Raw genomic sequence first — 12,156 nt, 5'->3', positions numbered from 1 at the left:
TTTTAACTTTGGCTAAGCCTCTGCCACTTCTGCACAATCATCCCAACTGCTCAACCCAAAAAAGGAGGGAGACACTGGCACCAAATTTATCCTCAACTAGTCAGAGGCATTGCTCAGTAAGAAATGTTTTAATTCTGAAAATGTTCTTGAGTTTTCTATTTAAAAATGCTTATAAAATTTTGTAAATTATTATTAATTTTTTGGACATGTATTCATTGTTGAGAGACAGAGCACGAGCAGGGGAGGGGCAGAGAGAGAGGGAGACACAGAATCCGAAGCAGGCTCCAGGCTGTCAGCACAGAGCCCGACACGGGGCTGAGATCACAAACCTTGAGATCATGACCTGAGCGGAAGTCAAACATTTAACCGACTGAGTCACTCAAGTGCCCCAAATTTGATAATTTTTATTTATTTATTTTGAGACAGAGAGAGAGAGAGAGAGGGAGAGGGGAAGAGAGAGAGAGGGAGAGGGGAAGAGAAAGAGAGGGAGGGGGGAGAGAGGGGAGGGAGGGAGAGAGAGAATAAGCAGGGGAGGGGCAGAGAGAGAGGGAGATAGAGAATCCCAGCACAGGGCTCCATCCCACTAACCTGGAGATCATGACCTGAGCCAAACTTGGACGTTTACCAACTGACCCACTCAGGTGCCCCAATTTTTTTTTTTTAATTAGGGAGCTGCGGTGAGGTTTGCAGAAAGATCTCACACACTGGGTGCAGTGTCTCAGGGTTCCTGTCCCAGTGTCTGAGGGTAAGTGTTGGTGCCTTTTCCACTCACCGTCCCAAACCATGACATTTAAAGCAACTTGGTGGGGCGCCTGGGTGGCGCAGTCGGTTAAGCGTCCGACTTCAGCCAGGTCACGATCTCGCGGTCCGTGAGTTCGAGCCCCGCGTCGAGCCCCGTGTCGAGCCCCGCGTCGAGCCCCGCGTCGAGCCCCGCGTCGAGCCCCGCGTCGAGCCCCGCGTCGGGCTCTGGGCTGATGGCTCGGAGCCTGGAGCCTGTTTCCGATTCTGTGTCTCCCTCTCTCTCTGCACCTCCCCCATTCATGCTCTGTCTCTCTCTGTCCCAAAAATAAATAAACGTTGAAAAAAAAAATTAAAAAAAAAATAAAAAATAAAAATAAAGCAACTTGGTGAACACAACTTCCTGGTATTTAAGTTTCCTATTTGCCTATACAGTTGAGTAGTTGAGTAGTGTCCTATTGTATGTCTTCATATGCCCTACAAGCATCAATGGTACCAGACGGGAAAGATGCATATAGCAGAACGTTCTGTGCAGCAAAAGAGCTGCGGACAACATAAAGCTACTTCCCAGAAATTGATTAAATCAACTGCGATAGAGCCACTCAAAAGGAAACCACTATTAGCTAATTAACCACTAATAGCTATTAAAGAGAATAAGGTAACCCATCCTTGTAGAATGGTCATATTACCGTATATACTGTAGTATATATAATTTACAATATTGGGTTATGCATAATATTAACGAAACACAGATTAGTGTTTGTTAAATAATCCACTGTCACTTGTGATTATTTTCTATGACTACAAGCCGCTGTATTAATACATCATACATCCATTCATGAAAAATCCAAGAGAACTGCAGAGTCGGTCCACGTGTATACAAATAAGTTTGAATACGTACATACATTTGAGTATATAAATATGAATGTGTCTATCAGTTGTCTGGCGCAGCCGGGCTCAGCCTTTCCGGCGCATCAGCATCGCCTGGAGGGCTAGTGAAAGCCCACGTTGCCTGGCTCCACCATCGGGTGTGATTTGGCAGGTGCCGGTGAAACCGCCAAGTCGCAGGGCGGCAAGCTCCCAGGGGATGGCGCTGCTCCGGGACGAGGCAGACACCCTGGGCTTCACCGCGGCAATCGGGGGAAAGGAGCTTTGAGCTTATTTCTTAAACACTTACTCATTCATTCAACAACCGTCGCCGAGCGTGTGCTCCGCGCAGGGCAGCCGGGGACCGCCCGGGGAATCCGGCTGGCAACGAGCACTGCCATCCCTTCTCCCGCTTCCGGGGTGCTTCGCCCCAGAGGGGAAACTGAGGCTCCGAGGAGCGCCCTCCAAGGTCTCAGACTGTCTCTGGAGGAGCTGGGATTCGAACACTAGGCACTGAGAACCCGACAACTGCTCCGCCGACTCCGGAGCTCCAGACACGCCTCCTGCCGTGGCCGTGGGGACTCCGGGACCCCGCCACACGCGCGGACCGGATTACCCTCCAAGCCCAGCGGGTCGGCCGCCTGGAGTCTGCTGAGAGCGTCCGGCGCGCGCCCGCTGGAGCCCCGCCCCTCCCGCCGCAGGGAGGGGGCGGGGCCCCGCGGGGGCCGAGCGGGCGCGCTCGCGCTCGTGCCCGCGGGGCGAGCTCACGGGAGCGACGCCAGGATAGAGGCTCGCGGAGCCGCCATTCTAACGCAGGCGCGGTGGCCAAGTGGTAAGGCGTCGGTCTCGTAAACCGAAGATCACGGGTTCGAACCCCGTCCGTGCCTGGCGTGAGCCTCCCTAGCGGCGAGACTTTTTAGGGTTGGGACCACTTTTCAAGAGCTGGCCCCCGGAGAGGCCCCCGCCCGCCTGCCGCGCAGAGAGCCTCGCCCCTGGGTGCAGATGGGTGCGGAGCCGGCCAACTGTTTTCACCTCGTGTGGCTCCAAGCTCTGCTCCCGCCCTCGCAGGAGGTGAGCGTCTGGGTGGTCCGGCCTCGGCAAGTCCGCAAACTCTGCCCGCTCCGGGCGGCGCTCCCCGCGGACGGCGCCCCCTGCCGCCCCCCGCGGGAAGCGGAGGGGCCTCCAGAAACCGTGGCCCCCGGCAAAAACCCCACAGCTGCTGGCACTCGACTCGAGAGCCGCTAAGCTTTTCCCCTGAACTTGAAAGTCCAATTTTATCCTCTCTAATGAGAGGACTGCCGTTGCCTGATGCCGGGCCCACACCCAGAGGCAGCTGCTGGCTGGCTTGCTATTTTTAAAAAGAAATCCGTTGCAGGCACTGCATGAAGAGAGGAAATCCTGCCCAGACCTAGAGCCGTTCTGACGTGACGACCTAGACCCGCCTGAGCCTCCGTTTGCCCTTCTGTGAAATGGACGTCTGGCCAGCTGTAGGCGTTTGTGTGCTGCCAGACGGACCGGCCGTGGAAGCGGCCCCGGGAAACGGAGCTGGGGTCACAGGGAACCTGTTTTCTTCGCATCACGAAAGGATGCACCGCGGGGCTGCTCGAATGCATTTAACCACGCGTGCAGTGGCCTCGACCCGCGGGGGTTTTGTGCCCTCTGAAAACCAGCTTGACCTCCTCGGGGAAACCCGGATCGGCCCGAGATTCCTAATCGAAGGGAGCGTTAACGGAGCTCCTGGTGGATACGTGGTGGAGCTGGACTCTTGGGGTACCTCGGTGACCGAGCCACATCGGGGCGGGCTCTCTCGGATTGGAGGGAGGGCGCCTGGGGGATGCGATGGGGAGCGAGGAGCCTAGCCGCAGCGGCCAGGGGCTGAGAGTCCCCGACTCCACAGCAGCGGCTGTCACAGTCGTCGGCCTTCCTCAGCATCCCCTGGCTTGTTAAGCACCGATCGCTGGGCCCCACCTCCGGGGCTTCTGCATATTCGGTAAATCCGAGATGCGGCCTGACTACCCCCCACGTGGCCCTGATGCTGCCAGACCACACCTAGAAGCTCTCTTCGCCCCGGGGGTCGCCTTAAAAGACAGGTTCTCGTTCTTTAGTGGAGCCGAGACCCTGCATTTCTAACTTGCGGCTGGGTGACGCTCCTGTGGCTGGGCCCCGCCCTCCCTGACTGGGCAGAGGGTAGAAGGATCCACATCAAATTAACAGCTGGCCAGTCGGAGATCTGTGCAAAGGATTCCTTCACTTCTTATCCTGAAAACTTTCACACTGTTTAGATTTAATAGGAGATGATTGTATCACGTGCAGAATTTTTTTTTTTTTTCCAGAATCTCTCCAGAGCCCACAAACCCAAAGATAACCTATTAGGAGGCAGGCGAGTTAGAATGATCCAGAATTAAGACAGATCATGATTGTTGTCTTCTCTCGCCTGGAGCAGTCATTCATTTCTTTTTAAAGAAGTGCCACAGGGGTGTCTGGGTGGCTCAGTGGGTTAAGCATCTGACTTCTGCTCAAGTCACGATCTTGTGGTTCGTGGGTTCGAGCCCTGAGTCAGGCTCTGTGCTGACTGCTCAGAGCCTGGAGCCTACTTCAGATTCTGTGTCTCCCTTTCACTCTGCCCCTCCCCTGCATTCTCTTTCTAAAAAAAAAAAAAAAAAAAAAAAAAAAAAAAAAAAAAGTGTCACAAAGGAGCACTTAGGTTCCTTCCATTAAACAACAACAAAAAACCACACTCCCCCCCCCGCCCCGCCCCCCTCAGTTAGGCCAGTATCGGTGGGAGGACGTTAGTAGTCCACACATATTTCCTGTCCTTCTCTCCAAAGAGTAAAGCCTCACTCAGTGCCATCATCCTAGGAAAACACCCATTCTCACCACCCCCCAAAACTGTCCCTACCCTGCCCACCCTCCTTTGCCCCACATGATGAATGGGCTTCAGGAAAAGGCAAGTTACAAAATGTGCTGTAGGTACCATTTTTCCAAAAAAAAAAATTGAACAAAACTAAGGGTATATATTTATGTGTGGGGAAGTGCTTGCTGTTTTTTGTTTGTTTGTTTTTAAGTTTATTTATTTATTTTGAGAGAGAGGGCCCGCACAAGTGAGGGAGGGACAGAGAGAGAAGGAAAAAGAGAGAATCCCAAGCAGGCTCCCCACCGTCAGCACAGAGCCCAATGTGGGGCTCGAACTCATGAAAGGTGAGATCATGACCTGAGCTGAGATCAGGAGTCTGACCCTTAACTGACTGAGCCACCCAGGTGCCCCGGTTTTTTGTTTTTAAGCCTGGAAGACTACACATGAATCTCAAAATCATCACCTCTGCTGGAAATCTGGGGATACCACGGAGCTGTGAAACCGGCTGGGTGCAGGCTGCCGAATCAGACACTAGGGAGCCAAATTCTGAGTTTGGGTCCTCTTTTCACGGAAGTGGGTAAAGCTGATGGTGTGTCTGAATAAGCAAGCCATTGTGTGTTGGTTTGAACCACTTGCGCTCCTGAATCTGTAAAGCCATGTTTGGGTTCCCGTAACTTGTCTGTGAATTTCTGAAAGTCAGCTTGAAGTCCGCTGTGCTTGTTCTGTGACAACTTGACCACTGGGGAAAAGGCGGGTTTGCACAGGGAGCTCTGTAAGGAGAGATCACGATGGTCAGTGACAGAAGTAGGTGAAATAAGAATTCTGAAGGCAAAGAGGGAGCCCAGGTTCCTGGTGGTAGCTAGGAGGGGCTGTTTGTTAGCAGAGGCTGCACGGGGAGCAAGCTTCAACAGTGACACCGTGTGGCAGCAGCGTGAAATAGCAGGGCCGCCATGGTTTCTCTCCGCTGGGGGAATCTACCAGAACCTGGGGGGGGGAGCCATGGACCCTCCACTTAATCTCTGTGGGCCTCAGTTTCTCCCATTCTATAATTGGACTGGCACACACTCACTTGGTTCTCATGTGATGGAGGCTTTCTGATGACAACATTGTAAACATCCACCAACCAGGACTTGAAAAGGCAATCCATCCATACCCTGGCGTCATGGGCCGCCATGAAAAGGAAGGATTGATTTATGGACCTGGAGATTCATTTAGTAAGAAAAGCTGTGCCCCATTTGGGGGAGGTGGTTTTACAGCTTTATTGAGGTATAACTGATAACCAAATAAACCCCCGCACATACTGAAATGTATAGAATTTGATGAGTTTGGACATAGGCACACACCTGGGAAATCATCAGCACATTCAAGGTGAGAGACATACCATCACTTCCAAGTTTCCTGTGTCCTTTTGCTCTTTTGTGTGTCTGAGAACACAACGTGAGATCTGGCCCCTTAAGAGAATTGTTAACAATAGGCGCTAGGTTGTACAGATCTCTAGAATTTGTCCATCTTGTATAGCGGTAACGTTAGCTGATATGCTTATAAATAAGCATATTTATCCATACACATAGATTTTAAAAAAAAATTTTTTTAATGTTTACTTTTGAGACAGAGAGTGAGCGGGGGAGGGGCAGAGAGAGAGAGAGAGAGAGAGAGCCGGAGACACAGAATCCGAAGCAGGCTCCAGGCTCTGAGCCATCAGCACAGAGCCCGATGCAGGGCTCGAACTCACGAACCGTGAGATTATGACCTGAGCCCAAGTCAGACGCTTAACCAACTGAGCCGCCCAGGTGCCCCATACACAGAGGTTTTTATGTTGGCTTCTCAGAATGTTCCAGAACATCCACATCCCATGCAGAAGTCTCCATGTCCTGCTGTTGATCATGAAGACGTGCAGGTGGGGTGAGGGGTACAGAGGGATTACAGAGCAAAGGACCAATTTTTTTTTTCCTATTATCATGGCCTCAGGAAGGGAAGCTGTGTTACTTCTGGAGGCACTGTTTTGGCAGCAAAAACTTACAAACTTAACAACGGGAAAAAAAGAGAAAATATAAAGAGTAAACAGATGCCAGGGCTCTGGAGAGCACAGGCATTCACACAGGGCTGGTCCTGCATCGATGAGATGCCAAGTTTTCAGGGAAAAAGCTCCCTCTTGGGGCACCTGGGTGGCTCAGTCGATTGAGCTTCTGACTTTGGCTCAGGTCATGATCTCACAGTTCCTGGGTTCGAGCCCCACGTCGGGCTCTGTGCTGACGGCTCAGAGCCTGGAGCCTGCTTGGGATTCTGTGCCTCCCTCGTTCTCTGCCCCTCCCCCACTCGTGTTCTGTCTTTCCCTCTGTAAAATAAATAACATTAAAACAAGAAAAAGCTCACTCTTGTCTTCCAAAGTGACCCCCTCCAAGGAGAGGCCTCCAGCCCACTGCCCTGGCGTGTCTCCCATCTGGAATGACGTCATGTGCTTTGCAAACTTCCAGTAAAGAATAAAAAACGGCGCTCTTAATAAGAGAGTCAGTGATTTGTAGCCGTGCATGAGTGGAGAACCACATTTCAAAACCAGAAGCGTATTTCAGGCACGAGTAGCACTTAAAAGAAAATATTGTGGCAGGCCCCTGGAGGCAGCAGACGTTGTTTATGTCATATCAACTTGAGTTTTGCTTAGCAAACCACCAGGCCGGCCCACAAAGAACGCTGCCCGTGAGTCTGTTCCCTCCCGTCCCTGCCTGGCCCTTCGAACCCAGGTGAGCAGACCTGGGTTTTGGCTTACCGTGGGTAAAAAAAAAAAGAACCCTTGAACTCCAGGCCGGGCGGGCTGCAAAATCCCTCACAATTCTTGAAACACCCCCAGAAAAGAAACCCCGTACCTTCCTTTGAGAAGCGTTGGCGGACAGACTCTGACAATATCCTGAGCGATTCTTGCCTTCTGCTGTTCACACCCCATGTCTTCCCTTCTTCTTAAGTGGGACGACTGTGCCCTGCGGGATACGGCACAGGTGACGTGATGTCACTTCTCTGATTATGTTGCATAAGACGGCAGCACCCATCTGGATAGCAGACGCTCTCTGGCTGCTTCAAGGACACGCGCGGCCGTGCTGGGGAGGTCCACACGGCAAGGAACGGAAGCCGGCCAACAACATGGCAAGAAATCGAAGCTCTCAGTCCAACAGGCCACGAGGGACTGAATTGTCAGCAGCCGTAGGGACTCGGAAGGGAGTCCCGGGGCGCCTGGGTGGCTCAGTCGGTGAAGCATCTGCCTTTGGCTCAGGTCATGATCTCGCGGTTCGTGGGTTCAGGCCCCGCGCCAGGCCCTCTGCTGTCTGTGCAGAGCCGGCTTTGGATCCTGTGTCCCCTCTCTCTCTCTGTGCCCCTCCCCTGCTTGGGCTCTCTCTCTGAAAAATAAATACATGAACAAATAAATACATACATACATACATACATACATACATACATAGATACATACATATGGGCGCCTGGATGTCTCAGTCGGTTAAGCGTCCGACTTCGGCTCAGGTCATGATCTCGCGGTTTGTGAGTTCGAGCCCCGTGTCGGGCTCTGGGCTGACAGCTCAGAGCCTGGAGCCTGCTTCCGATTCTGTGTCTCCCTCTCTCTCTGCTCCTCCCCTGCTCATTCTCTGTCTCTCTCTCTCTCTCTCTCTCAAAAAATAAACATTAAAACAATGTTTTTTTAATATATAAATAAATAAAACTTTAAAAAAAAAAAAGGGAAGAAAATGAGTCCTTCCGGTTGCTCTGGGCTTGAAGGTTTGTAGCTCACGCCTACTCTCCGCCTCCCCCAGTCCGTATGTCGAAGCCCTAATCCCCAGTGTGATGGTATTACTCCTAAGAGTTAGGCCTTTTGGGGGGTAATTGGGACAGGATGAGGTCTTGCGGTTGAGGCCCTTGCAGTGGAATTAATGCCTTATAAAAAAAAAAAGGACGGGGCACGAGAGCTCGGTCGCTCTCCACCCTGTGAGGACAAGAAGGCCGTCGGCAAGCCAGGAAATGAGCCCTCACCGGACACCGAATCTCCCAGCACCCTGATCTTGGACTTCCCGGCCAGAAGAGTGAGAGATAACAGTGTGCTGTTTAAGCACCCCCTGCCCCCAGTCTGTGGTCTCCTGTTACAGCAGCCCAAACCGAGGAAGCCGCCGGCTGAGCACCGAGAAGAGAGCCCAGCCCGGACTGCAGCCTCGCAGAGGACCCAGCGGAGCCGCGTGCAGACTGGGAGACAATAAATGCCTGTGGCCTCAAGTTGCCAAGTTCCTGGTAATCTTGCTGCTGCAGGAACAGATAATTAACACAGGAAGAGTCTGATGAGGAACACGGAGATCTAGTTTCCATCCAAGTCCCCACAAGGTCCACGGGGACAGCTGCCCGCAGGCCAGCGACAAACCCAGAACCCATGCTCGCGACCCTTTCCTCCCGCCTCTGTACCACCTTACCGCAACCCTAGCGACCTAAAACCGCCCCGTTGGCTAATCTTTCCGTTTCTGCGGGTCCGAAGCCCAGGTTGGTTCTGGGTCTCCCACAAGCCTCAAGTCAAGGTGCTGCCCGGCTGGGCTATTATCAGGAGGCTCCGGATGAATCCGCTCCCACGCTTACGCAGCTTGGTGGCCACATTCAGTTCCTCGCGTGGGTAGGACGGGGCTCTGTTTCCGTGGCGCCTCGAGGCCCCTCTCCAGTCCCTGCACGTGTGTGTCCTGACATCCGCACATTTCAAATCTTACTTCGCCTTCTGCCTCTTTCTCATGCAAGCCAAAGAAAGTTCTCTGCTTGGAAGGGGCTCCTGGTCTGAGACTGGGCCCGCCTCAATCTCAATAGATAATCCAGTCTAATCCTCCTATTTAAACGTCTATGACTCTAGGGGGCGCCTGGGTGGCTCAGTCTCTTAAGTATCTGACTTCAGCTCAGGTCATGATCTCGCGGTCTGCGAGTTCGAGCCCTGCGTCGGGCTCTGTGCTGACAACTCACAGCCTGGAGCCTGCTTCGGATTCTGTGTCTCCCTCTCTCTCTGCCCCTCCCCTGCTCATGCTCTGTCTCTCTCTATCTCAAAAATAAATAAACATTAAATAAAATCTATGACATTAATTACATCCTCAAAGTCCTTTTTGCCACAAAACACAACATGTTCATAGGTTCTAGGGATTAAAGCGTGGGCATATTTGGGAGACCGTTATTCTGCCTACCCCAACCCTTGACTCACCCCTCCTTCCTCCCCTGCTCATCCAGTTGGTCAGCGCCTAAACTCTCGCCAGTCACCTCCTGTGTGTTGCTTTAGACCTTCACCGTTCCATTTCTTCTTTGATGACTGGTGCTTGGACCATTGCAGTAGACTCCCGCCTGGTTTCCTTTGCTTTCAGTCTTGTCTCTCTTCCACGCTTCTTCCACTGTCACCTGACCTCTCTCGAAAACACCAGTGAACGTGCCACTCTTATCGTTCCATCCTTCACCATATGCCCACCACCACCAGGATAAATCCCACCTCCTTAGCATGGCATTCTGGGCCCCAAGTGTCCTACCGATCTCCCCCGTGCTCTTCAGTGTTTTACAGCAGCCTTTCTTATTCCTTCAATTCGACTTGTTCCTGAGTCCTCTGGGCCTGCACTTAGGCTGTTCCCTCTACCTATCATGGCCTTTCTCCACCTCCAGCTTCCTGGAAAACTCCTACTCATACCACAAAACTTCGCCTAACTTAACTATGATTTTGAATCATTCCTGAACTCGTCAGTTGGAGTTGCTATTTCCTCGATGCAGCACCAGTGCCTGGAGTCTCTTGCTTTCACAGCACCTAGCACAAATCATTACAATTACCTCCTTGCATGCCCAATGCATTTCCCACGAGACCAGAGGTCGAAAGCTCGGATGCCCAGGGGAGCCAGACAGGGTGTGTGAATGTGTGAGACCTTCTGGGTCTAAGACAACAAGGACTCCGAGAGGCCATGCCGGGCTAAGAGCCACCACGTTTCCAAAAATCTCGTGTTCGGTGAGATCCAGCCTCTCCGCTCTGGCCCGTACACCGTGCGGAAATTCGTCTACACTAGGCTGTTCAGAGCAGCGTTGCTGGGAAGGGCGAAGTGTCCCTCCAGGAAAAGAGAAAAGCAAACTGTGGAGTGCGCATGGAAGAGAATTAAGCTCAGCCAGTTCAAATAAATAAACCCTAACTCCATCCAACTCCGTGGATTAGGCACACAAAACGTGGAGCAAGACACAAGGCAGGCAGGGAACGAGGAGGCATCTCGGTACCATTTATACAGAGCAAACATCTTGCAGGTTGCACAGAGCAAACGTCTTGTAGTTATACAGACAGGCCTGCATGTGATGACGTCTACATTCAGGACGGCGTTGTCCGTGGGGATGTCCGAGGTGGCCGAGAGGGAGAAAGGGCACACGAGGGGTGTTGAGTGAATCTCGATTTGATTTATTTGACTTACGTATTAATTAAGCCACCATAGGTGGTAGTCTATGGGCGTCTATTAACTTATCCTCTATTGTTTTGGGGCACCCGGGTGGCTCAGTCGGTTAAGCATCAGACTCTTGGTTTCGGCTCGGGTCATGATCTCATGGGTCATGAGTTCGAGCCCCGCGTCTGGCTCAGCACTGCTGGTATGGAGCCTGTTTGGGATTCTCTCTCTCTCCCTCTCTGCCCCTCCCCTGCTCTCTCTCTCTCTTTCTCAAAATAAATAAATAAACTTAAAAAAATTATTCTCTATTGTTTTGGGTCAGCCTGAAATACCTCCCAATTACAGGCAAAAAAAAAAAAAAAAGGTGGGCGGGCGCCTGGGTGGCTCCGTCGGTTGGGCGGCCGACTTCGGCTCAGGTCATGATCTCACGGCTCCTGAGCTCGAGCCCCGCGACAGGCTCTGTGCTGACAGCTCAGAGCCTGGAGCCTGCTTCCGATTCTGTGTCTCCCTCTCTCTCTGCCCCTAACCCACTCGCATTCTGTGTCTGTCTCTCTCAAAAATAAACATTTTTTTAAAAAATTAAAAAAAAAAAGTGGGTCTAGTGTGGTCTAACCCACATCAGGCCACCTAGCTCAGAGCCTGGCACATAAATGATGTGCACTTTACAGATGGCATAATTGAGAAGAGAGAGGAGGTACTGTCCCCAGGGTCCAGAGGATGGAATGGCATGGGGTAGGGTTGGAGACACGTGGGCAGAGGCAGAAATGGCCCATCCCTGGGCCTTTTCCTGAACCAGCCTTCTCTGACTCAGATTTATGCAGACATTTGCGGAATGTGGCATTCCAAGGTCACACTCCAGAGGGACTGAACAGCCCTTTAAAGCTCCCCTGTGGGCCTCCAGAAGATACCAGAGCCAGCATGAGTGGGGAGACACTCCAACAACCCAACTCCATGGCTTTAAGAATTCTACTTTCTCTTTGCTGGCCCATCTCATAGGAAGCTGCCTCTGGCCTCTCCCCAACGCTGTCCCAACCCAGCTGGGGTGACTCTCCTCTGACCAGCTCTCCCCTTGTCACCTACACGATCCGTTCTCTTTCTCAGACTCTCTGTCCCTTTCTAATGTATCCCTCCCCTGTCTAGGTTCCCTGGTCCCCTCACCCATTACCCTGACGGGCATGTCAAGTCCTTACTCACAAGGCTGCAGGTGGAGATTCAGGCCCTGGATGGGACCCTGTTGTCCCAGGCAGCACTGAAAATTGCACATCGCATTCTCCAGTGGTAGACACTCAGAAATTTCTA

General features: G+C 52.2%; 1 long non-coding RNA gene and 1 other non-coding gene across 2 annotated transcripts; one reads left to right on the top strand and one right to left on the bottom strand.

The window, feature by feature from the left end:
• The first annotated feature begins 2,420 nt into the window (after window positions 1-2,420).
• On the top strand, window positions 2,421-2,492 carry TRNAT-CGU. The gene has a single exon. It is a non-coding gene; the product is annotated as a tRNA-Thr (tRNA).
• A 2,351-nt stretch (window positions 2,493-4,843) lies between these two features.
• Window positions 4,844-7,726, bottom strand: LOC123589411. Its single transcript, XR_006708317.1, has 3 exons — window positions 7,321-7,726; window positions 5,529-5,613; window positions 4,844-5,229 (listed from the first exon to the last, which is right to left on the bottom strand). It is a non-coding gene; the product is annotated as an uncharacterized LOC123589411 (long non-coding RNA).
• Window positions 7,727-12,156: the final 4,430 nt, after the last annotated feature.

This window comes from Leopardus geoffroyi, chromosome E3, assembly GCF_018350155.1.
Source record: "Leopardus geoffroyi isolate Oge1 chromosome E3, O.geoffroyi_Oge1_pat1.0, whole genome shotgun sequence".
Lineage (NCBI taxonomy): Eukaryota > Metazoa > Chordata > Mammalia > Carnivora > Felidae > Leopardus > Leopardus geoffroyi.
Note: the sequence above shows the minus strand (reverse complement) of the source record. Positions and strands in the feature narration are given on the sequence as shown.